The 26,467-nt window shown below is 47.5% G+C and overlaps 1 protein-coding gene across 3 annotated transcripts in view; it reads right to left on the bottom strand.

The window, feature by feature from the left end:
• SMC1B (structural maintenance of chromosomes 1B) overlaps positions 1-26,467 on the bottom strand; it is a 2,760,606-nt gene that overhangs the window by 1,384,145 nt on the left and 1,349,994 nt on the right. The window lies entirely within an intron of this gene.

Raw genomic sequence — 26,467 nt, 5'->3', positions numbered from 1 at the left:
TTAGGTAAGAAAGTAGGAAGAGTAATAGTTTGGTTAATATGAAAATCCAAGACCACTTTAGGTAGAAAACTCGGATGAGTTCTTAGAACTACCATGTTTGCATGAAAAATTATATAAGGTTTTATACAGCACAAAGCTTGTATCTCACTCACTCTGCGAGCAGAGGTGATGGCCACTAAAAAAGCAGCCTTACATGACAAATGCTGCAGAGAGGCCTTGGGAATAGGTTCAAATGGGGACCCCATCCATTTAGCAAGAACAATTTTAAGTTCCCATAGAGGGGAAGGGGATTTGATCGGTGGATTGATCTTTTGTAACCCCTAAAGGAAGTCTATGACCACAGGTAGCTGAAAAAAGAAAATCTGCAAAGGAGATTTTCTGTATGCTGTAATAGCTGCTAGATGAACCTTTATAGAAGCAAACTGAAGGCCTGATTTGGCCAAGTACTGCAAATATGGCAAAATCATCTGCTCCTGGGATCATGATAATTATTAATGCACCATAGATAAAAACTTCCATCTGAAAGCGTACGATTTTCTGGTGGATGGTCTTCTCGCTTCCTTATGAATGTTCATACAGTCTGTGGACCAATCTAAATGTCAGTACTAGAGGACCTCAGGAGCCATGCCATCAATCGTAGAGATGAGAGGTTGGGGTGGAACCCCTTCCCCCGGGATTGGATAGTAATTCTGGTCAGCATGGAAATCTCCTGTGTGGGATCTCTGATAGTTGAAGAAGATCCGGATACCACCACTGGCGAGGCCACTCTGGTGCGATCAGCATCATTCTGGTCTTGGCCCTGTAGAATTTGTTGATCACCAGAGGAATGAGTGGAATTGGAGGAAAAGCGTAAAGTAATGTTTGCGACCATTTTATGAAAAGTGCATTCCCTCTGGAGCCTGGTTGGTGAAACTTGGATGGGAAGACGGAGCATTTTGTGTTTGTTGCGTCTGCAAACAGGTCGATGTCTGGAACACCCCATAGACAGAAGATGTCCTGTGCGACGTTGTTGTTTAGCACCCAGTCATGAGCTTCAACGAAGTCCCGACTTAGACAGTCCATCTGGACGTTGAGAGTGGAAGGGGTGCGGCACAGCGCCAAGGTGCCTGATTTCGGACCATGGGTTCATGGTTCGATCCCCGGCAGCAGGTTAGCCCAGCCCCATGCAACTCTGGGCAATAGCTCACTTATAGTTCTCGACGGCCCCCAGCACCGGAACACCTCTTTGGAGGTAGCTGTGCGCTTTACAAATGCTGGTATTTTATTTCATTTAAAACCTGGGAGATGAATTGCCGAAATGGTCAAATTTCTTGCGAGAAGCCACTTCCATATGGTCTGAGCCTCCTGTGACACGGGTCTCAACCTGCTCCCTTCCTATTTGTTGTGATAACACATGGTTGTGGTGTTGTCCGTCTGAACCAACAGGGAACGTGTGCGGAAGGAAGGGTGAAATTACTTGAGTGCAAGATGTACCGCTCTCCGTTCTAGTTTAGGTTGATATGGTACCCCTGCTCCGTCTCTCACCAGAGTCCTTGTACTTGAAGAGGACCCATGTGAGCTCCCCAACCCTGGAGGGAAGCATCCGAGACAATTGTCTGACTGGGAAGATCCTGATGGAAAGGAACTCCTTTCAGCAGATGCAATTGTTTCATCCACCACTTGATAGAATCATTGGCCGACAGTGAGAGCCACTGTGTCTTCCCAGCGGTCTGATAATTGTGACCACTGGTCCTCCAGAATTTCCTGCAGAGGACGCATCTGTAGTCTGGCATTCCGGACGATAAAGATGCAGGATGCCATCGAGCCCAGAAGTGAGGACACTTGTCTGACTGTGGGATGGTGAGAACCAACGAGAGTGCAGCACTTGCTGTGTGTTGAGGATAACCTCTCCTACGAAGGACACACCATTGCACTTACGGTATCCAGAGAGGCACCCAGGTTGTAGATCTTTTGGGTCGGATTGAAAATCGACTTCTTGTAGTTGATCTGCATACCCAGATTGTTTAGTACTTGTATGCAGTATAAGAGGTGATTCTGTAGCAGAGTGGGTGACGAGCTTTTCAGCAACCAGTCGTCCAGGTACGGATAGACCAAGATCTATTGTTTGTGAAGGAAAGTCGCTACTACTGTCATGCATTTTGAGAATAAGCGAGGGCTGATTGGAGCCCAAACTCGAGGAGCTCTAACTGGAAATGTTGACAAGCTACCTGAAAATGCAGGAATTTCTGAAACCAGTCCCCTGTTGCAGGGCCAACATCCGAAATTTCTCTTTACGGATGAACTTGTTCAACAGTCTGAGATCGAGTATTGGGTGTACTCTTGGAGAGGACCTCGTTTTTGTACCAGAAAGTAGCGGAAATAAATTTCCTGTCTTTGTTGCAGAGGAACTGCTTCTATAGCATCTTTATTTAGTAGGATGTGTACCTCCGTTTGTAAGAATTGATGATGTTGGACATACCTTCCCCGAGGTGATACTGATGGAGGTGGGGATTTGAATCTGAGCAAGTAACCATGCTGCACAATATTCAGTACCCACTTGTCGTTTGTGATTTATCTCCACTCGTCCAGGTGAAACATATTACTTCTCCCCACCGAAGTGGGCAAAGAGGATGGTGGAAGCCAGGGCTCATTGTTTTGCAAGATGCTTCGTTGAGGAAGGGGTTTGTCTTGGAGCTCCCCTTCCTCCACCTGGTTTACGCTGATGGTAATATGGCCTGGATTGTTGCTGATGAGTCGACCAGTAAGGGGTTTGAAACCTGTTGAAAATACAGACGTTCGTATGGTCTGTACTTGCGTCGAAATTCTTTGCGTTTCTCAAGGCCCATCACCTTTAAAGTGTCCAACTCCGGCTTCATCTTGGATATCTCATCATCGGCATGAGTGCCAAAAAAGGAAGTACAATTGAAAGGAAGATTCATCATTCTTCGTTGTGCTTCCGGTTTAAGGCCAGTGAGCCGCAACCACGCCGAACATCTTCATACTCACATTTGAGACCACTTCGAAATATATCAGTTCAGGATGAGTGCTATACAAAATTCTCTTTTGTATATGGTTTAAGGCATATATGTTGTTGTGCCATGTATAATAACAACAAAGGACACTGAAAATGTATGTATGACAACTGACTTACCTCTTGATTCACTCATGACAGCATCATCAGAGTAGATGTGTGGGGTTGTAGAGTATTTTTAAGTCCATGTGTTGCCAAATCCGAAGCATAGGCAGCAGCGCTAAGGACCTGGTTTGCAACCAGACAACCTTCCTGCAAAATCTCATGAAAATCCTGCTGGTCTACTTTTGGCAGCTTCTTTGTGAATCTAGTGAAAGAGTCCCAGAGAGACCTGTTGTACCTCCTCAGAAGTGCTGAGGCACAAGCTACCTTCATGAAGGACGCCAATGTATTGCACATTGTTTTCCTCAGAGAGACCATGTGCTTACTCTCCTTTTCAGGAGGGGCTGAAGAGGACGGTGCTCCAGGATGTGTTTTGCTGGCTGCTACCACTATAACAGAATCGGATGGTGGATCTCATCGTAGGAACGGTGGATCCTGGTCAGGAGCCTTGTACTTTTTTGAAATACGTGGCGGAGGTGAACCCAGCGTAGCTGGAGTTAAAAAAGTCTGCAGTGCTGGTTCAAGCAGACCAGGAACCAAAGGGAGTAGAGCCCTTGCCGAAGACCTATGTTGTAGTGTCTCAAGAATTACAGATGAAGATGTAGTCGGCACAAGCATGTCAATGTTTAACTTGTTTGCACCCATGCAGAGGACTTTATTAAAAGTGACCATGTCATCTACAGGAGACACTCTAGCTGGAGGGGTAGTACAAAGGGTTGGTGAGTAGTCTCTCACCGATGACCTTGAGGATGTAGACCATGACGGAGACCTTTGCCTAGTTCTTCGTGATCTGCAGGAAAGGCGAGATCTCAACCGTCTAAGAGGTGTGCTGGAGCGGGAATGTCGAGCTGGAGGAGATCTGGCTCGCCTTGGTGACTTGTTTGGAGATCTTCCGGTAGACGTAGCAGGTGGAGGACCAGTAGAGATTCTGGAAAGAGAATACATTTGAGAGAAGTCTTAACCAGGACTTCTGGGTGGAACTCTCCAATGTAGTACACTCTGAAATCATCTTGGAGAAAGGTTAATAGGAGGTATCTGTTTCCCGGTAACCGGAGATCCCTCCGGCATGATTTGCACAATATTAATGCCTGGAGAAAAAGATGCTTCCCTCGTCCGATCGTATGGACCTCGACGTCGACCTCAGCTTTTCCAGTACCTCCATTGAAGACGAGGGAGGCCTCGATGACGTGATGCCTGTAGCCGCCACAGGATTGCCAGCTGCCGACGATTCCCGTGTAGGTGGAACTGACCTGAGCCGGCAGCCACACCGGAGAGATGAGTCGCCTCTTCTGTCCTCGGAGGAGCGACATCTCGCCCGATTTAAGCAGGAGTGTTTTGTTTCGGCTCCAAAATTCTTGAATTTCACCTTAAAGCCTCATGTCAACGCTGCCTCTCTGTCTTGCCCGGAACCCAGCGGACAATCGTATCCATTGGCGCGACATACCTGGCTTTGTCACGTCCGGCCAGTTCTGCCATAGGAGCCCGGTAGCCTGGTTGGTCTATTGGCGATCTAAGACTCCCAGCGCCATTTCAACCTTCCTCAAAGTCTGCCTAGGGCCCGCGTACCCGAGAGAGTGGCACTTGAAGGCCCGCTTCCTGCCGAACCGAGACCCCGAAGGACCAGTGGACGACACCCAGCTACCAGTTCCATCACGGTGACCTCCCTGGGAACCAGCATCGTTCAGCGGTGGTTTAACGCTATGCTCAGCGCTACCTGGGAGCCTCAGGCACACAAGCATGCCTCAAAATTAACTGAACGTGAAGCCGTGCCCCCACCTCTGTGAATACGAAACGCACCAGCGCCTGGATATTTCGCGCCGTGTTTCCCTATTAAATATTAATAAGAGCAGGAACTAACGGCTTGCCTGGACCTAAAATGGAGGCGCCTCTGTAATGCGTGAAACACTGTTCCTTCCTGTTTGTCTGTGGCAGCATTCATCAAATAAGTCGATCCGCTAGCGTTTGAGAGGCTACACTGTTTTCAGTATTAGAGATTATGATTTACTGTTGATGACTTTCATAGTAGCCATATGACTCACAGACTGATCACTGCCTAACCCTTAAATGGCGACGGTCTGAAGACATTATGATTGCAGTGCATTGCCTGAGCTCAAAATGTCAGAGCTTCTAGGATAACCTGATTATCCTCATCCTCGCTAGCTAATTCTCGAGAACTGCTAACCAGGCTCCTAAACATAGGGTGTGCTCTCCTGTGGTATTGCCACATTACAATTCTGTTTCCAGCACGCTGGGCAGTCCACTCTGCTGCATAACTGTCCCTTATCGTTCCTGGAGTACCCCACTCGAGCCAGCATGGCAAGTCCTGGCCTGACTGCTACTGGGGAAAATACTTACAGTCTGCTTTACCCTCCCAACCTCTCCAAAACCCCCACAAAATTCTTCAAGCACTCCACCTTGAAAAGCTAACCCTGAGACACTGATCTCGGACCTGCGTCACAGAGCGGACGACGACACAGTCATTAATTACCTCAATTTCTATGGTAGAAGAACCTCCTCTTGGCGCAAAATCTTTGCTCACCTCCTCAATGTACGTACAACAAAGACTATTCCTTACAGCACTAAGCTTTCAATAGCACCCTCCCCAACAATGCGAGCTGACCTCACCATCACACTCTACAAAAACGGCATAGTCTTGATCCAAGCCTCAACTAAAAACCAGAATAAATTCGCGGACCTTTTTATCCTCCTCAGAACCCATGCGCACGACACTGGCAGGGCAACTAACTCCTGCCCCGACGAGCCCATCTAGCGTGACCAGCCACTCCCAAACCCCTACAAGGTTTTCAGACACAGACCATCCTAACCACTCCAGCATGTCTCCAGGCCTTCCCAACAGAATCGTCCCTAGATCCTTGGTCTCCTCCCAACTAGCTCCCCAAGTCGACTGTGTCACTGGTACACCTCCAAAGTCCCACCATACAGGTCAAGCTAGACCCTCCAACCCTCAAACCAACCTGCTAAGGTGTTCCAACACAGATCATCCTAACCCTCTACCACATCTCCCGGCCCTAGCAGCAGAAACACCCGCTAGCTTCCCTCCCTGACTGTGAGACTGGTACGCCCCCAATCACCTACGATACAGGTCGAGCTAACACTTCAACCCTATCACCCACACATGCTGATCAAACTGCTCCTGAACCATTATGTAAATGTAAATGTAAATGTACAGGGATTTATATAGCGCAAATCACCGAGCGGTTTCTAAGCGCTTGCTTAGGGAACCCGTCCTGGTATTCCCCTGTGAGATAACCCCGGCAGGGTATCCGCAAGGTGAAAGCCAGGCATCCCGCCGCGAGGGGCCGTTGTGGAGATTAAGCAAGCTATTGCCCAGAGTCGCAGAGTGTGAACCCGTGAATCGAGTAGGCACCGGAGCGAGAATTGTCGAGTCCATGGACATTTTAGGACTCAAGACCCCGCCGAGCCGGGAATTGAACCCTGGTCCCGGGCTGACCTCTGCTTCCAGGTCTGCCTCCTCTAACCAGTGAGCCACACTGCTCCTGAACCATTATCCCCTTTCCTTTTGGGCCTCCCTCTTATATGCACCTCAAATATCTGCACTCCAGAGCTGCCAAACTAACCCAGAGCATTCATATTTCCATCCTTGATCTAATGAACCTCCTTCACCTCACTGAACTCTCCTTCGCCAACCTCATGCCCCTGCCAAACCCCACCCCCGCATACCATAGAGTTCCCTAAACACCCTCTTCCGCTATCCCGAGAAAATTTCGCACCCGCAAGCAACCATACCACCGCCCTGAGGGAGAAACCCTTGCTCTTGTCCTCTCCTACAACTCTACCCTTGCCAGCCCAAGCCCACTAGACCTCACTGAAATGGAGATCTTTGTCATCATCCGGGACTACAACTTTGTCCCAGCTACCACCTACCTCTTGACGGGAATGCCGAACATGCCATCTGCATGGTCACTATCAACCCCAACAGACCAGCTACCCTCCGCCACAGAGTTGTGGTCAAAAGTAATCTAGCGCCTGTTCACCTGTCTTCCCCGAATCCCGAAACTCCCCCCTACCCTTCTCTGTCTGGTTTCTTAATCAACTGCCTTTCAGCAGCTAAGGAAGCCACCGATATTGCTGATCACATCTTCTACAAAAACCTCGACTTAGCAATCCTTACAGAATCATGGCTTAACTAAGCCTCATCTCCTTGCTTGGACCTCCTAGTACCAGCCAACTACAACATTGCAAGACTGGACAGGCAATCTAACAAGAAAGGAGAAGGCATTGCCTGCATCTCTTGCTCAAACCTTCTTGTCACTGAACTTCTGGCAGACACCACTGAATCTTGTGAATACCTCGCCCTCGCTACTTGCAACAACTCCACCCAACTGTGCAACCTGCACATCTTTTACCACCCCGCCAGGCATGAATGACTCCTTCACCTCATAGAAATTATCACAGCTAAGATTTCCACCAACCCTAAAGATATTTTCCTTGGTGATTTTAACTTACACTGGAACGATCCCAAGGATCCGCATGTCAACGCCATCAAAGACCTTGTGGCCGATCAAGCCTAGACCCAAGCCTGTTCACTGCCAACTCATGCGAAAGGAGCCACTCTTGACTGGATCATCTCTAAAGAGTCAAGCTTCTCTCTATAGACCCATGCGACTGGTCAGACCACCACGCCATCACCTTCATTCTACCCGGAACCCACTAGATAAGGGCACTGCAACCGGTGATTTCTAAACGCTGGATCAGAGACACCAAGAACCTGGACCTCAGGGAACTTGAGACTCGCTGCAAATCTGACCTCCCACCCACCTCACATATCACAACGGTCAGTGGCCTCAACGATCACTACTCTAAGACTATATCGAACATCCTTAATGATCTAGCCCCACTAAAACTGAAGAGAACCCAAATCAAAGACAGAAACCCCTGGTCACATGATCCCTCAACAAGGAGAGGAGATGCCTCCGGCAATATGAAAGAACCTGGAGACAGCACCCCTCTGCAGCACATCTGAAAATCCTTCGCCAGGCCAGAAATGTCTATAACAGGAACATCCTCAATTCAAAAAGAATTCTTCAGATCTGAACTAGAGAAGGCCAAGAAAAGACCCCACAAGCTCTTCAAACGGGTCAAACACCAATCTAATAAACTGGCCAAAACATCGAAAGAAACCCCCAAATCTCTCATATCCTCTGAGGAATTCTCTTTCTTTGCTGACAAAATCACAGCCCTAGGACACTAACTCAGCTACGCCACATACTCTCAACCTCTTCCTGACCTGCCTCCTCATTCCGCAACGCCCCCACAGGCCTCACCCATAAATCAGGCCCACTGGACTGACTTCAAAGTCTATGACGAAGACTCAGTCTTTAAAATCCTATCTGCCTTAAACCTCAATAACCATTTTAATGACCCGCTCCCTTCCAACTGCCTAGCTGCCATCGCCCAATCCATTATCCCTAGCTGGACTGCAATAATTAACACCTCTCTCCGGCAGGGATCGATGCCTGACTCTCTGAAAGCCGGTCAAGTCATCCCCATTTTGAAAAAGCAGACGCTGGATCCAGCTTTCCCTGACAACTTCAGACCCATCTCCAACATCCCCCTCTTAGCCAAAGTGCCCAGAGAAGTATGTGCAACAGGAGCTAAGTCAACACATCAACAACTTCCACTTACTCCATGACTTCCAATCCAGATTTAGACCTGGGCACAGCACAAAAGCCAGCATGCTCCACTTCGTTGATGATGCCCTTCAAGCCCTTGACCAAGGCAAGACCTGTCTCCTAATCCTCGGCCTTTGACACAGTCAACCATGAAAAGCTACTCGTACACCTCAAACTCAGGATGGGATTGGATTGGATGGCACTGTTCTAGAATGGTTTAGGTCCTTCCTCCAAAACCGATCACAGAGATTCCTAATCAACGGCAACCTATCTGCTCCCTCCCCAGTCATGGTCGGAGTCCCTCAAGGATCAACCCTGTCCCCCACCCTCTTCAACCTGTAGCTAGAAACGCTTGCCGAAGTGCTACGCGCTGCAAACATCTCTTACCATATGAATGCGGATGACACTCAGATCTACATAAAAACCTCATCTCTCTAAGAGATTCTCTCCCTGAACGAAACCCTGAAACTCCAATGGCTCGACTCCAATCAACTCAAACGCAACGCAAAGAAAACAAAATTTATCCTAATTTCTCCTCATAATTCCAACCCCGACATTCAATCATAGATTAAGGCTATCACTGCTTTAAATTGCCCACCCACCATTGTGGATTAGGCCAAATCCCTGGGAATTACCCTTGACAGCAATCTGAACATGCGGACCACATCAATTTGATGGTCAAATGAGCCAGATACCACCTGAGCTACCTTAGGAAATTGAAACCCTTCCTCGATGCTCCTGATCTAAAAATGGCAGTCCAAGCACTTGTCATCTCTGGACTGGAATATGGCTGTTCTACCCTCTCAGGCTTACCCAAGATCTCCGTGGCACCTTTAAAAGCCTGCCTCAATGCGGCCGCCAGACTACTTACCGGCACAAGAAAATTCGACCAGATGTCCCCTCACATGAAAGCTCTGAACTGGCTTCCCCTTGAAGCCTTATGTGCATCACACATAAGGCTTTATACTCAAACTCCCCTGCATTTCTTGCACGGAAACGTTTGATTTGCGGAGGAATCAGAGACTCCCAGTCTGCCAGAGACCTCTTGCTCCAACCTGCCCGCTTACGGAAAAAAAAAGTACAATCGTACTTTCTCTGGGCCCGCTCCAAGACTATGGAACTCTCTCCCACCTGACATCAGAAGAACCCCTTCTCTGGCTGGCTTCAAAAAGGAGGCCAAAACCTTCCATATGGGTAAATTCCTCGCTTAAACTTTGCATACAACCACCACTACAGTCCTGAGCTACCTCTGTCTATTGCGTCCCCGCGGATTACCATGTCACCCAACCAAGAAACCTGGGATCTTATCTTGAGGTAATTGTAAATGTAATCTCCATTACGTGTCACGTCTAAGTAACTGTAAATGTAATGTGTAAATACTTGTCCTTTATCTCCTATGTATCCTGCACCCCGCCTTCCCACTATTTGAATTTTCACTTGGTGATTCCAAGCCTTTTTGTACAACGCAAGGTTCCCTGTAAAGCGCTCTGATACCTTAATGGGTCAAGTTTGCGCTCTATATAACAAAATAAATAAAATAAAATAACAATTCTTGGCCGGCAAGGATAGTCTATGCTTCTCTGGATAGACTGTGGATGCTCTCGACGTCGACCGCCTGTGTGACTGCGGTGGTGTCCTCGACACTCTCAACGCCGGGCGTACTTGCTGCGACGGCAGCAGCGATCTGGACGTCGATCCATGCTTCGACGATGTTGAGTGACGACGCAGGAGATTCTGTGACGTCAACCCAAGCTTTGACATCGACTTGTGTTTCTCCGGTCTGAAATACTCCTGAGCCCGAAGTAATATGTGTTGACTATGGCATACGTTTTGACGGTGGAGGCTCTGACCACTAGGACGGCAATCTGTCCCTCGACGTTGTCATATGCCGTGTATGCTTTTCCAGCGTCGACGGCAACGTTGAAGACGAACAGTCAGGTATGTGCTTCCTTTTTGATGCCGGAGAAGCAGAACAACATAGTTTCTTCTCTGACCTGTGTTTTACCTGAGAGGAGGACTCTTTAAAAGCATGACTGATCCCAAGGCCACTTTTAGAAGTTTATTTTCTTCTCTCCAGCAATGCATGCAACTTTATTTTCTCTCTGTCTCGAAGTGTTCTCAGAAAATTGCTGGCAATAATAACTCTTCTCTGGAATGTGTGAGGATGACAAACACACAATACAAAGAATGTGGGTCAGACTTTGCCATCTTCTTCCCACAGGAGGGACATTTATTGAACAATGCTGGCATTTCTGACTGAAAAACATTTCAAAATTGTCAGAAAACAACTAAGAACGCTACCAGCAGTCAAAAAACGTCGAATGAAGGTAGAAACAATGATCAGGAAATCAATTCAATTCAAAATTAGCTTTATTTGGTTGGAACAAACAACCATAAAAGCACAAAATATACATAGCAAGCTAATAAACAATTCATTATAAAAATAGAGACAAGTACATCAGGAATCAAACGTGGGAGGGTACAATGTTGTACAACTCTTACTGAGTACCATTGTTAAAGGGTAGTTAATTTGAAAGTGCATAGGTGTAGCATAATACGTCACTTCATGTGAGCAAATTAAAACATTAGCAGCTATTAGGTACAGTAAACATCAACATTATTGGATCTGAAGATACATTATAGATATACAATCAAATTAAAAACAGATAAAAACCAGATAGAAACAAGCACAACCCCAGTATGAAAGGCCACCAATTTTGCTGTGATGTAATTACATAATAAAAACTCAGTAATATATACAATATAAAGTGCAGGGTGCGTGAATCATCCTGTCCACCACTGGCAACAATTTAAAAAGGAGAGAAAAATTCATTAAAACACCATACTTTTTCTGGCCTTAATTGAGCTGAGGATAAATGTAGCTGCAAAGAAGCAAATCCCCGGTTCTTCCATGGTGAGTAGTAGTGTCATAGCAGCTTTAATAGTTTTAACCCCATGTTTTTTAAAAAGTGGTTTGAGGAACGTAATTCTAAAAGGCAAAAACAAATCTCATAAGAGTAGAAAGTGCGTAGTGCTCTGCTTTGAAGTCCCATCACAGGGACATGGGGCGGATGGATACTGTTTCATTATTGGAAACGCAACGAAGTGATGCACTAAACCTAGCCTCATTCTGAGCAGGACAAAAAGATGGGATGGTCTAGTGACAAAGGAAAGATACTGGAAACCAGACGTATCAGTGTACATATGGTGAAACTGATACGTAGTCTGTTTCCTGACTATTGCCTTCCTCTTTTCGATCCTATGTGAAAGATAGATACTTTTCAGTTCCTGTTTGGGCAGTAATGGTAAATCGTTAGGATTTCCCAAAATCGGTCTGTCGAATATATTACCATAGGATCTGATTAAATAACTAAGCCAGGGTATCTTAAACCCGTTCTCCAGTCTCAAACAGTCATTGATAATGGCTTTTGTAAAAGAAGTTTCATCTTTTGACCATATTGGTCTCCAAAGATGTCGTGGTCTCATGGCTATTAGATCCGACAAATAATTAAGACCAACTTCACTATGTACAAGTTCCTTGGATGTTGAAGCTGGGAGGCATAGGAGCTTCTTTAAAAAAATATTCTCTTCAGATTGGAGATTTGCACATGGCTGATGGCCCCATATGCCCGCCCCATATAATGCGACAGAAGTGCATCTAGCTTTATAAATATCGATCATATCTTTGATCCGCCGATCCCCTAAATTAAAAGCAAATTTTAAAACACCATTTATACTCTTTCTAAGTTTAACCTTAACGTTTGACCTCTCATAGTTCCATTCCCCATCTGCCGAGAAAGATATACCTAGGTAACAAAAGGTCTCCACATTCTGTATCTTGTCACCCTCAACGGAGAATGATTTCAAACTTTTCAATTTAGGTCCGCACACCATAGTAAAGGTTTTAGGCTTGTTTATCAACAACAACCTCTTGTTGATAAAGGCTGCAAACCCGTTAATTAGCTTTTGGAGGCCCACCGGGGTTCTTGATAGTAGCACGGCATCGTCTGCGTAAAGCAGAACTGGTACCTCTTTACCCTCGACCAATGGGGAATCTGCTTGGATTGTTTTAAGGGCCGCATCCACGTCATTAATAAATAAAGTAAAAAGTAGTGGTGCCAACACGCAACCTTGGCGAATACCACGCTTAACTCTGAAATTGGGAATGCATTCTCCCTGCTGGCCGTACCTCTCTTTGGTTGATAAATTTTCATACAGCCTAGCTAAAAAATAAATAATAGGTTTGGGTGCACTGAGATTGATTAAAACAGGCCATAGAACGCCATGATTCACTAAATCGAAGGCACTGCTTAAATGTACAAAACATAAAAACAGCCGGCCCTGTTTGGCTTTGGTATATTTACCTATTAAAAGTTCCAGGTTGATACTCTGTTCTAGAGTACCAAAGTCTGTTCTATAACCATATTGGGATTGTGCTAAAATATTATTATCCGAAACCCACTCCTCTAACCTTATCAATAAAACTCTACTCATTATCCTAACCGAGGAGTCTAATAAGGAAATGGGTTGGTAATTTTTTGCTTCCGATTTCTCTCCCTTTTTATAAACAGGGATAATAACCGATTCCCGCCATGAGGGGGGGCATCCCTCCATCACTGCCACGTTAAAAACCCTTGTAAGTATGGGCCCCCATAAATCTGGAGTCGATTTATATACATCTATGGGGACTCCATCGGCACCTGGTGCTTTCCCCCCCTTGCTGTTACTAATACCTATCAATACTTCATCCAGAGTAATATCTAACTCTATTGTGGGCCACTTACTTAAGGTAAGGGGTTCTATCGGGGGGGTTTCACTCGGGTTAAAAATGTTAAAAAAGTGGTCTACCCATTCTTCACTCCTCACATGAACCAAAAATTCTAGAGCTGTTTCATTATTAAGGAATTTACTGTTCACCGTGTCCCAAAACAGTTTATAATTGGAAGTTACAGCCGCAAGGTTAAGGTTGTCCCATGCCTCCTGTTGTAGCTCCTTCTTTCGTCTTATTAAATTAGAGTTGTATTCAGCTCTGAGACCATGAACTACAACACTATCTCTTGGTTTATTCGAAAGAGCAAGTTTTAAATTATTCAGAGAGACCGTACATGAATGGTCAAACCATCCCCTTGGCACTTTTGGTTTCTTAGAGGGGGCCACAGTGAATAAATTAGAGATACGCTCATTAATCTTAATAAAATTATCCAAGATCACTATTGGTTCAGTCCTGACCATTAAACTATCCAATATTTCCTTGCTACAGACCTGTACAATTTTTTTTAGAAAGTTCAGCTGAATTAGCTCCCACCCATTTAATTCTAAAACCATTCGGACGAATCGGGACAATATTGTTTACAACAGTGCAAACTTCAACAATCTTATCCCCCCAGATATGCAATCCCATTACAATTTGATTGTGATCACTCAAAGACAATTCCACAATCTGTGGGGTTAAACAGGCTTTCACAATGTTAACGGAGACGATCACATGGTCAATACTACTCTCTGCTGATCTTCTTGTAAAAGTCGGGATCTCCTTCCCACACACATCTTTAGCACATTGCACAATTTCCAGGTCAAATTCAATAAGGACCGCATTTAAGGTGTTACCATAAGTAGTATGGGGGAAATGTAAATAGTCATTACCTGCGTCTGTTTGAAGCCCACAAACTTTTGTCCGTGATAAAGGGCAAATGGGCACATTAAAGTCCCCCAACCAAACAATATGCATATTAGGTAAATCCAATTCCACCAATTTTTCTAAATCATTTCGGACTTCAACAACTATACTGTGTGGGGGGAGGGAGAGGGAGGGGGCGGAGCTTGCCGGCAGCCAAGATTGCCGACTAACCCCAGAGCTCCGTCTTGCTAAATAACCAATCCTTAAATATCCTGCATCAGCGTGCAATTATAACCACACACGGCGTGCCCTTGCTCCGTGGGACATCTGGAGATTGCAGTAGAGCCGCCACCGCCAAGATTTGGTGCCGGGAGCCGGAAGAAACAGAACTCGGCGGAGCCGCGGCGCGACAGGCCGCCCAGCCGCGATCTCGCGTACTGAGCCAGCCGAGCTGCGTGACAGTACGTGCGGCCAGAGTGCGCCCTGCTCTTCGGAGACGCGAAGGCAAAAGCATCAGAGGGCCTGACAGGGTGCGCGGCTCCTGGCGCCTGGACCTAATTGGGGCAGCGGGAGGGTGCATATCCCTCCCTCCCTCCCCCCCACCCACCATAGTGCAGGAAAAGACGCGATTTGGGCCCTACAGTGCAAATCTGGGGAGCGGGTACCAGAAATCGCACACAGCGGCGGGGAGTGGTCCCCAGATAGCAGCCGGGGACACTTGGAGACAGGGCACAGCACGACGGAGGGGGCCCCGCAGCCCAGCGCGGGGACTGAGCGAGGCGTGAGCCCTCGCGAGGCGCGGGCCCCCCATGAGCCGCGAACTACCTATGAGCAATACAAGAGCAGACTGGGTCCCAAAGGACGTTGCCTAAGGCGGAGGAGCAGAGCCTGCAGCCCTGACTGACCTAAATGTGGGGAGCCTGAACTCGGTGAAATCTGCATGCTGTGGGGCCTTGGGGGGTTCCCCCAGGGGCGTCTGCGCGGCGTCTGGGACCTGGGCACTTCAGGGGGCTCCTGGAGCGAGGAGCTGCACTAGTACGGCGAGGTCGCCACAACGGGCTCCGGACACTTGGCGAAGGTGAGAGACCGGGCTGCGTGCCCCCTGGCGCGGCGTCCGCGGGAGGGTTCCCGTGCGTTGATGCCGGACAGCAGTGGGCACTAAGCGTGCATCCACCATGGAAAGCATAGAAGCCCTCTGGCCTGGATGCAGCAGGTGGCGGCCTGTTCACCGCGCCTGGTGGTGAGGGCCTAGCAGCGGCAGTACGTGCAGCCGGACACAACCCCCCCCTTTATGCAATAGCGTAATCAAGATTGAGCTTGGGGTCGTGGTGGGGCTGGCGTAAGGGTTATCAAGAGAGCGTACCTGGAGGCTGCAGAGCGATCGCGCTTGGACCGCAGCTAGAGGGTAGTCACCAAAGAGCCCTCTCACAAGTATCACCTGCACGTTGCTAGGAGCTGAAGAGGGTGCCGCTGGCTGGGAAGCGGCAGGAGGCCATTGCATCAAGGACCACAGTGCACTGGGAGAGTCTGGAGGGGCCTGGCAGGATGGGCAGAGGCAATAAAACCCAAAGCAAGCTCACGTTTGAGCAACGGCGCACAAAGACACAGGAAATACCGGGCGCGGGAGCAGGCGCCATGCAGGATGAGGAGGACGCCACTGGGGATTCGGACATTAAATGCTTGCTTTTGGCAATGGAGAAGGGGCTCCAGAACAGCATGACATCCCTAGGTTCGAAACTGGACGCTCTAACATACCGTATGGACAGAAGGGTGGAACGAATCGACAAGCACGCAGAAAGGTTAGACATGTCCGAGAGGAGGTTGACGGAGGTCGAAGAGGCGCAAACGGAACTAGGAACTGATCATAAGAAGATCGAGAAAATGATTCAGGCCCTACACGACAAAACGGAGGACCTGGAGGCGCGGTCCCGTCGCTGTAACCTCCGGATAACGGGTCTGCCGGAAACGACCCAAACAGGCAATATGGAGAGGTTCATTGAAAAACTCTTGGCCACCCTGTTGGGTGAGGAGACCTTCTCCCCGATGTTTGTTGTGGAGCGTGCCCACCGCTCCTTGGGCCCGCGCCCGCGTCCTGGGGCCCCTTCGCGTCCCATCATAGCCAAACTGCTCAACTACAGGGACAGAGATGCAGCTCTGTGCCAGGCTAGGGACAAGAAATCACTGCAGTATGAGGGATCGGAGATCTCCCTTCACCCCGATTTCACAGCTAGAGTGGACCGGACTACGCCATGCTGTACCCGGCAAAGCTGCGTGTCAACAGACAGGGGCACTCACACCTGTTCACAGACCCTCGAGCTCTGCAACAAGCCCTGAAAGGCTGGACGAGGGAGAACCGCAGAGACTCAAATGCGCCGTCAGGAGAGGCGAGGGACAGCAGCCAGCTGGATGAGCAGGAGTGATGGGCTCCCTACCCAAACTCAACATGGCGGTAAGGTGCGCATGCCGAGGTAAGCAGGGAGTGCCGATTTAAACGGAACCTGAGGTGGCGGTACCCCTAGGTTTGAGGCTATGCTGTGAAAACATGAGAGACTGTGTTGAACGTTAAGACCTTGTTAATCAAATGTGGGAATGGGCTGGCCCGGCTGGCCTTTTGGCCGCCTAATTCAGCCTGAGGACACTGGGATCCTGCACTATTCTCTAGGACTCTTGAACTATCTGGTTGCTTCATGGGGGAAGGGCCTGCCAGCACTCGAACACTGTTATATAGATTGTTTTGCTAGCAACTAATTGGACGTTATAGAATGTTTTTTGCTGATGCATGTCACAAGATGCGGCGAGAGGAGGGCTGGGACGGTCTAGTGTTGTGCACGTTTGCACTTATCGCTTGTGGCTAGGCAACCTCGGCCCATGCGCGCAATGCACCTGTATGACTCTTCGGGGATCATAACGTTCGGGGACGGGAAGGGAGGGTGGCAATGTACTCCGCAAGGCCAGGTTGGGGGAGGTCTGCTGTGGGTGGGGGGTGGCAATGTTTTTCTGTTTGTCTCAACAGTTAGTTAGGGAAGGGATGGTTCTACATACTTTGCACACACGACCAACTGCGAGCACTCACGCAGCACTCATGCATACGCAGCACAAACTCGAGACCAATGACGAACACACCTGACCAGGGCAACCATGTTCCGTTAACGATGATCCGTGCCCTCACTTGGAACGTCAGGGGCCTCAATGACTACTGCAAACTAAGGAAAGTACTAAGTTACCTCCAGCGGCATCACGTTGATGTCCCGCTCCTACAGGAGACTCACCTCCCACTTGCGAGTAGAATGTTACGTAGAGGGTTTATATAGTGGCAGCAGGTTTCACTACACACTCTAGGGGAGTGCTGAACTGGGTGAACCCCAAATCGAAACTTACTATGACACTACTGAGTGCGGACCCTGAGGGACGCTATGTGATATCATCTTGCAAAGGTCTGGGGATGGATTTAGTTTTAATTAATGTCTATGGCCCTAATTACGACTCCCCTGACTTCTACCACTCTCTAGCGAGAGCTTTCAGTACATACGCTGACGCACAGATGCTTTGGGGAGGGGACTTTAATCTGGTTTTGGACCCTGCTTTGGAGAGATCAGCTGGCCCGCCACGTAGACCCTCTGCTTCCGCACAAGCGCTATTTACGGAACTCACTGCTTTGGATCTGGAGGATGTGTGGAGATATAGGAATACTACACAGGGTGGCTACACACACTATTCGGCATATCATGGCATTCATACCAGAATAGATTATTGTCTGGCGTCCTCGCCCATTGTGGGACGCATTAGGGACTGCACGGTTCTGACTCGTACATTATCTGACCACTCCCCTCTCCTGCTGGTTCTAGAGGCTCCTGCAAAGTCGATACCCCTCGTTTACCCCCGTTTTCTGGAGAATTGTGGCTCACCGATTAAAGCGGCAGACCCTGAGGCAGAGGTCTGGCCCGGGACCAGGGTTCAATTCCCGACGCCGCAGGGTCTTGGGCTCAATGTCCACGGACTCGATAATTCTCGCCTAGGTGCCTACTCTAGTCATGGGTCCCACTCTGCAACTCTGGGCAATAGCTTGCTTAATCTCCACAACGGCCCCGAAAGCGCTAGGATGCCTGGCCTCACCTTGGGGGTGCCCAGTAGGGGGCAGCTCACAGGGAAAGCCAGGAAGGGTTCCACAGCGGTATACAGCGCCAGTATGCCTGAAAGGTGATAGTGCGCTTTACAAGTATACATACATTTACATTTACATTTACAATACATGGCGTTTTCCTCCATACTCACTACTTGACCCGCTGTTTCGGGGAGAGTTGGCCAAAGAGATAGATGTCTTCTTCGAAGCCAACATAGGCTCGGTAGACAATTTTCAAACGGTATGGGAGGCCTTTAAAGTATACATAAGGGGCATCACTATGTCTAAACACTCGAGCGTCCTCAAAGCCATACGGCAGAGGCTGACGCTGCTTGAAGGGCAGCTAGCGGCATTCGAGAGGCGGCAACGGAGCTCCCCATACCCGTCTGTGGCGGACGAGATAAAATCACTAATCACTGAATATAACGAGGAAGCGGACAGGGAAGTACAGCACATGGGGAAATATGCTACTGCGAGAACATATGGCGAGGGGGAGCGACCTAGCCCGCTCCTCGCTAGACTACTGACTATGACTAGGGAAAACCTCACATTGCAGAACTGAAGGCGACGGATGGTCAGACACTCACAGATGAGGCTGAGATAGCTAAAAGATTCCGAAGCTATTACTCTGACCTTTATTCTTCCAAAAGCAGAGATCTCTCAGTAGAAACAGCGGAATACTTGGAGCATATAGAGTTGCCCATGTTAACCAATACACACCGTGAGTTCCTTATGCAACCCATAGAGAAAGACGAGATTGCGGATGCCCTGGCGAGCATGCGCTCTGGCAGCGTCCCAGGTGTTGACGGTCTTACAGTGGTTTTTTATAAGGCTTTCAGCGATAAGTTGATCCCCCACCTGTCCACGCTCTTTGATGACATCTGCGTTGAGGGCAGTATGCCGCGTTCCATGCGGGAGGCATTGTTGGACACAATCCTCAAACCTGGCAAATCACATGACGAGTGCAGCTCCTACAGGCCTTTGTCACTGCTAAATGTGGACACTAAGCTTCATGCTAAGGTGCTGGCTACACGACTTGCTCTTCTTGCCCCCAAGCTGGTTGCTCCAGAACAGGCGGGGTTTATCCCCGGTAGAAATCTGACCTATAACATCCGCACAGTCCTCGGTACCCTGCAACACGTTAAACAAGACACAAAGGCAATTGCAGTCTTCCTGGATATGGAGAAGGCCTTCGATTCAGTTGAATGGTCTTTTATGAGACAAGTGCAGCAGAGATTGGGGCTGGGCATGCCGTTTCTTCAAATGATTGGCGCTCTATACCATGCGCCGACAGCCAGGCTCCGCATTGGTAACCTCGTGACAGACCCTTTTCCAATCTGCAGAGGCACCCAGCAGGGCTGCCCTCTCTCCCCGCTACTGTATGCATTAGTCGCTGAGCCACTGGCTTGCGCGTTACGGGAATATCACAGTAACGAGGGCATTGGTTTCCCATCATACCGAATCGTGGTGTCAACATATGCTGATGACACCCTGCTATATGTCCGTGACCCCGAAAACAACCTGTCGTCTATGCTTAGAGAAGTGGTACGCTTTGGGGCACTTTCTGGACTGCGGGTCAACTGGGCGAAGTCGCTGGTTTTCCCCATCACCCCGGTCACCAAGAGATTTGACATGGAATTCCCATTACAATGGTCAACGAACCCTATTAGATACTTAGGAGTCCACATACACACGGACTCGGAGACACTGCTTTGAAAAAATTACGGAGTGGCTGTCAGCAGACTAGAGGACGACGTCGAGGCTTGGTGCAAGCTCCCGCTCTCCCTAATGGGACGCATAGCCATTATGAAAATGGTAGTGCTCCCGAGATTTTTATTCCCGTTTAGTGCCATCCCGATGGTTCTGTCGAAAGCCTTCTTCTGCACCATGAATCAGATAATGATTAAGCTTGGATGGGCTGGTAAACAGCCCAGAGTGAAGTGGGCCACACTTATGTTGCCGCACGCCTTGGGCGGTTTAGGTGCTCCCGATCTTGAGCTTTATTACAGAGTTGCACAGGCCTCGCATCTACACACGTGGATACACAGAGAGGTCCACATACCCCATGTACGCATGGAAAGGATATTTGCTGACACAATATCCCTCCCAGCCACGGTTTTCAAGCCGATAGATCAAAGGACCGGGATTTTGGATTCCATTACGGCCACGAATCATGCCTGGTATTCCCTCTTACAGGCGCGCGATGGTGCGCTATTGTACTCACCCAGCATGCCTTTAGAGTGGACCCTGTGGCTCTCACCTATCAGAGAGAAAGGGGTTGTCCAGGCATTAGGCGACCTGGGCATCCGCACGGCGGGAGACTTATTCCTGGAAGGCATAGTTAAGACCTGGGAGCAAGTGGCGAAGGGACGCGAAGATATAACACTGCTTGGCCGGTTCCAATTCCACAGAGTACGCAGCGCCCTCCTGGGCCTGCTGGGACCAGACTGTTTCTTATTCTTCTTTCCATCCTAGCCAGCCGGCCCCAGGGTTGTAGGCTTTGGGCTATGCTTCCTTTCTGAAGCAACAATAAAGGTTTTTTGAAAAAAAAAAAAAAAAACAATACTGTGGCGTGTTGAATTAAATATGTTATTATAGAAGTTAATCAGAGAAGGTCCTGTCCTACTCTACTATGCAACCAAAGTAACTGTGCGAGATGCCCTACATTAATACTTTTCTTGACTTTCACTGGGGTGTTAATTTTTCAATAGGAACAACAGGCCCCCCTTGGCTCTGCCTGAGGGAGATGGTATTGCTGGCAAATTATAGGCAGAAAACCCCTCCAAATGGACATCTATAGTGCTCCATGTTACTTGTAGGCAGACTATATCATGTGAGCCAATAAATTCCTTACATTCTAGCTGATTTATCTTATTCGCTAGGCCGGCGATGTTCCAGGTAACAATAGAGTAGCCTCCGTCTCGATGGCATACTGGGTAATCTGTCCCTAGGAACTGCACGGTACTGTACTGTAGGAACTGTACTGGTTTTATATTTTTTGTATTTAACATTGTTTGTTTTTATTTTTAAATGTATTTTAATGTCTATAGTATTTTTTGTAAATGTGTTTTTGGGATTTCACAATTTAAGATATTATTTATTGTGTTCATTACTTAATATACTTCATCCTATTAAATTTGTGCTATTTGGGTTTTATTGTAAGTAGGTTTTATTGTGTATGTTATATGTGTGTGTGTATATATCATCTATATATATAAAAACATAATTGTATATATATAATATTTTCATATTAAGTCAAAAAATTAAACAAAATATAATGTAAAATATTTTTCTAATTATGTTACACTATCGCTCTCTCTATAGATTTATATAAACACATGAGTTTATAAAAGTATATACAGTATTAAATATTAGTGTTGAATATATTTCATTTACGTTCAAGGCTCTCTGCCTGGCTCATAAACTCCTACATAACAAAGGCCCCCCATCCTTAAAAACTTCATCACCCCCTACAAAGCCACCAGATCACTCCGCTCGGACCACGAACACCTCATTACAGTTCACAGAGTGAAAAAGGCCCGCACTGGGGGACGGCGATTTTCTGTGAACACGGCAAACCTTTGGAATTCCCTCCCCCGCAAACTGAGGATGGAAGTAAATCACCTCCTATTCAGAAAATCACTGAAAACGCACCTCTTCCCCTGAACTCTATGACCTCCTCTGCAACCCTCTCGACTGTCTAGGTTCCAGCGCTGGGATGCTTACGGGTTTCTACGCGCTCTACAAAACCCTAATAATAATTTACATTATAATAAAATTAAATATTAAAATATTCAACTTTGACTACTTTAAGATCAATTTATATATTTTTTTAATCGCTATTTTTGTCTATTTTTGTATACTAGTGTCAACGATGTTTTCCCCTGATATTTCTGAACTTACAATTATAATTATAGGATCACGATATTATGGCAAACCTTTTTTTATTTTCTCGATATTTCTGTCAACGCTATTCCTTGCATCGATGTTGCGTCAGGAATCCATTTACTTAAAGTTCTTCTTCAATCCCCAAAACTGGCACTATAGCCATCTTTCGATATCCATGTGACTCAAAGTCACAGTCGTCCTTCAAGGTTGACAGAAAACATGTGAGCAGCTGTAGAATGCAGAGACTGTAAGTGGGGCCCAGCCAAGATATCCCAAGTTCCTCCTTGAAGCCTCTCAGACGTATTCAGGGCAGCCACACAGGAAATAACCCAGAAACTCAGGCAGAGACACCTGCAGGTTGGGCACATCATTTAATATATGGTGCTTTCTGCCTCGAAAAGGCACACATTGGCAAACCTGTTGAAGAAGAATACAGAAACACCTGCACAATCTGCTTGTTACTCACCAGGGCCATTTTCCAAAGGCAACTGCGCAATAGCAGTATTTTAGCCCCACACAACCTATGTCATTGCTACGTGCAAATATGTATGGGCCTGATTATATGTTATTTGTTATATTCCAATCCGTGTGTTAATCCCTGTTCAAGAACAGGTCGAAATTATGAGTTCAAAGGTATTTAAAATGTCCGAAAAATTATCAGATACGTTAAATACCTTAAATTTCATTAAACTTCAGTAGATCAAACCTGCCAAAATGGGCATTTTTTGCTCGCTCGCGGTCTTCAACGTCAAGTTGGCGACCGCGAGCGGGCAAATGACATCCTGGCGAGACTTTTTCCTCGTTCGCGATCAGCAACATCAAGTTGGCAATCGCGAACGCGGAAAAAAAACCTTCCGCCGAGATTGTCAACGCGGGAGGTCAGGTTTCTCATTGCGAGTGGTCGCATATGCTCCCGACCATTCGCGATGAAAAACTACCAGTCCGTGTTGAGAAAGCTGCCACTCGAGTGAAAATCTACTCAAGCGGCAGAAAACGACTGCCCGCACAGTGCGAGATGCCGTTTTCAATGATTGCACAGTGCGGACAAGCATCCGGCACTGTGCAATCATCACGAACAGTGCACTACGCAGTATCTCGCATAGTGCGAAGTGCACTTTGCGTAGCGCAACTTCGAACGGGGTTAATAATATGTGCTGTTTATCCCACCAAATAATTAACCCCCGGATATTGCTGTTTACCAGGTGCGATAAATAGAACCCTTACCTGTAATCAGGCTCTATGTGTTTTGTTCAGATTAAACAGCCTTTGTCTGTCTATGGCCACGCTCACAGCAGATGTAGGCTGACAAAGCTGTAGATCTCTATGTGTTCACATATAATGCCAGCAACTGACGATTAGGCCCAGCGGCCTATACAGACACAATGCCTCTAAAAATTCTTAACCGCCCTCCTCTGGCACAATAGGACTACAGTCCGTATTTCCTGCTTGTCACATGCATGAATCCTGCTTGTCACATGCATGAATCTGATTTCTAGACTAGTAAACCCATCTTCCAACATAAAGGGAAATTCCTCAAAGGTTAAATTCAGCCTCTTCCATTGGACTTGACTTCAGAGACGGCACCTTCATTTTTTTGGATCCTTGTGATAAGACCTTGCGCGCATGTGTGTATGCATTTGTGTGTTGTGCTCGTTACACACAGTGTGCATGTCTGTGTGAACCACAGTAAAGGTAGCCTGAAGGTTCCACTTGGAACCTCTTGGTCTCCTCATATTTGTTTGAGATGGAGGTGAGGTTACTTTCCAAGATAGTGGAAGTGTATTGCTGGTGCCTTAAGCCAGCATACCCTCCCAGGAGAGTGCGCTCTATAAAACTGTATAACATAACATTCCTGCAACTGAAGGCAGAAGTCCTGGACACTAAAGTAGGGGAAAGAAGAGACATGTTCCTCATAGACATTTAATTACGCTGTTTGCTCCTGAGAAATTTTGATTTGTCTCCCTAATTTATGCCATTTGGTAGATGGCAGAGGTGACGTGTGTGACAGCAGTTCCTGTTGTCAGAGTGTGAAGAGGCCTTTAGAACGAGGTGAGCCTTTGTCTCTCTTCCTGGTCACTATCAGTTTTAGATGTTATAGCTAAATGTAGAATGCTTAATGCAGAGAGCTCCTTAGAAATAGATTAGCATTTTAGCTCTCTTCCTGGTAAGTATCATTTGTGGTTGTGATAGCAAGGTGAAAAATGTTTACACCTCTTTGTGTTTCTGTTAAGGATGATCCAGATTGGAGCCAATCCTGCTGTGAAAAGCATCACTGTATGCAAAGTCTGAGTCTGGAATACAGCTTTAAAGGACAAATGAAAGAAAAATTTACCCAAAACGATTCTTATCTTATTTCGGATTTGTAATGCGCTTGGCTGCCTAAGCAATGAGGCGTCCCAGCGCAACTAGAGACTAGAGACAAGAGCCTGAGAGCACAAGTTAGAGATTAAACAGCAGGAGAGAGGAAAAGCCAGGTCTTTAAGGCCTTTCAAAACGCCAGATGGTTCGGAATGGCTCTAATGGGAGTCGGGAGCGAGTTCCAAAGTTTCGCCACCAAATAGCGGAAATAACGTCCCCCAGCCCTCGCTCTCCAGACTCGAGGTGCGCAGACGAGCAGATCTCAGCGATCGCCCAGGCACAGAGGGCTCCAACAAATGGAGTAACGCTAATGGGGCCTGGTGTGTCAAGATCTTGTGTGAAATACACAGCACCTTGAACTGAATGCGCTTTTCGACAGGTAGCCAGTGGAGTTCAGGGAGTACATGCGCCACCGAGCAGGATCTAGGCAGTGCAACCAAAAGCTGCGCCGCCGCGTTCTGAACACTCTGCAGTCGCTTAATGATTGCCTTATTAGCACCCAGGTAGAGGGAATTGCCATAGTCCAGTCTGGACAAAATAGACACCTGACAATGGTCTGGCGCACTTTGGGAGGGAAGAAACCAAGCAAAGGTTTGAGGCCTAGCAAAAGCCAAAACAGCTATCCCCCTTGGCAAGAACAGTTGATCCCAGAGGTGTTGGCCTATCTGACAGAGGCCCGTGCTGGCGTGACTGGCATGCTCCACGCTCTGAGCCAATTACCACTGCCACAGCGGAGGATGGGCTCCACTGCCAAAGACTGTCAAAGCGGATCATCCTGCCGTCCTTGTTCTTGGTTCCACAGCATCCTCTGCCACTAAAGAATAGACTATTGCTAAATAACATCACTCGCCAAATGTGCTTGACTTTGCTATCAAAGCTGAGGCCCTTGTCCCAAGTGCTCCCAAACGGTCAGCACCGTTGACAAAGAAAGCCATGTAAGCTAGCCCAACTTGCCTCAAGTGTAACCGAATGGAACTGTATCACCAGAAGTGAGCTGCTGCCTCAAGGCACTTGCCACTGTGTGCCTGAGTGACTTAGAGGCTGCCAAGGCGCTAACCTTAAGTTCACCCTATTGGATGCTTCTGCCACTGCTACGCTGAAGCATCTTGGAGCGACTCAGCTGCTAACCCGAGACCTGCGCCCAGAAGCGTACTGCAGCACGACCTCAGCAAGGTGTGGAATCAACAACTCGAGTCCAGGAGGAAGGAAGTTCTTCAAGTCCATCTGCCACCGTTGAGTGCCAGGAATACAACTGAAGGTAGATACACGCCTGCGGCTGCCTCTGGACACTTCTGCAGGGTCCATGTCTGCTTGAACTCAATGGAGCAGCAGCAAAACGCACCTGGAATCGACATATCTTCCTGGAAAATAGGAAGACCAGAACTGAGGAACGGTAGGCTGGAGTGACACCCACTACGGACCTTGATTGCACGAGACACACACTGAGAGACTTGGGGCCACATCTATCAAACAATTTTGCATTCCGAAACGGTGCGTATCGATAATTTCTGCCATTTACGCATGCAAAACAGCCTTTCAAGATCTAAGAAAGGTTTTGTAGTCGCATTTTTAGGTAATCACATTTTTTGGGGATTACCTAAAATTGCAAATGCAAATACTGAATCGCAATGCGCGATTCTGTAAGCAGATGTACCAAGCATTTTCTAAATGCAAACTGTGCATTTAGGGAATGCTATTACCATTGACTCCAAATTGAT

This window comes from Lissotriton helveticus, chromosome 1_1 (genome assembly GCF_964261635.1).
Source record: "Lissotriton helveticus chromosome 1_1, aLisHel1.1, whole genome shotgun sequence".
Lineage (NCBI taxonomy): Eukaryota > Metazoa > Chordata > Amphibia > Caudata > Salamandridae > Lissotriton > Lissotriton helveticus.
This window is presented reverse-complemented; position numbering and strand designations above follow the sequence as displayed.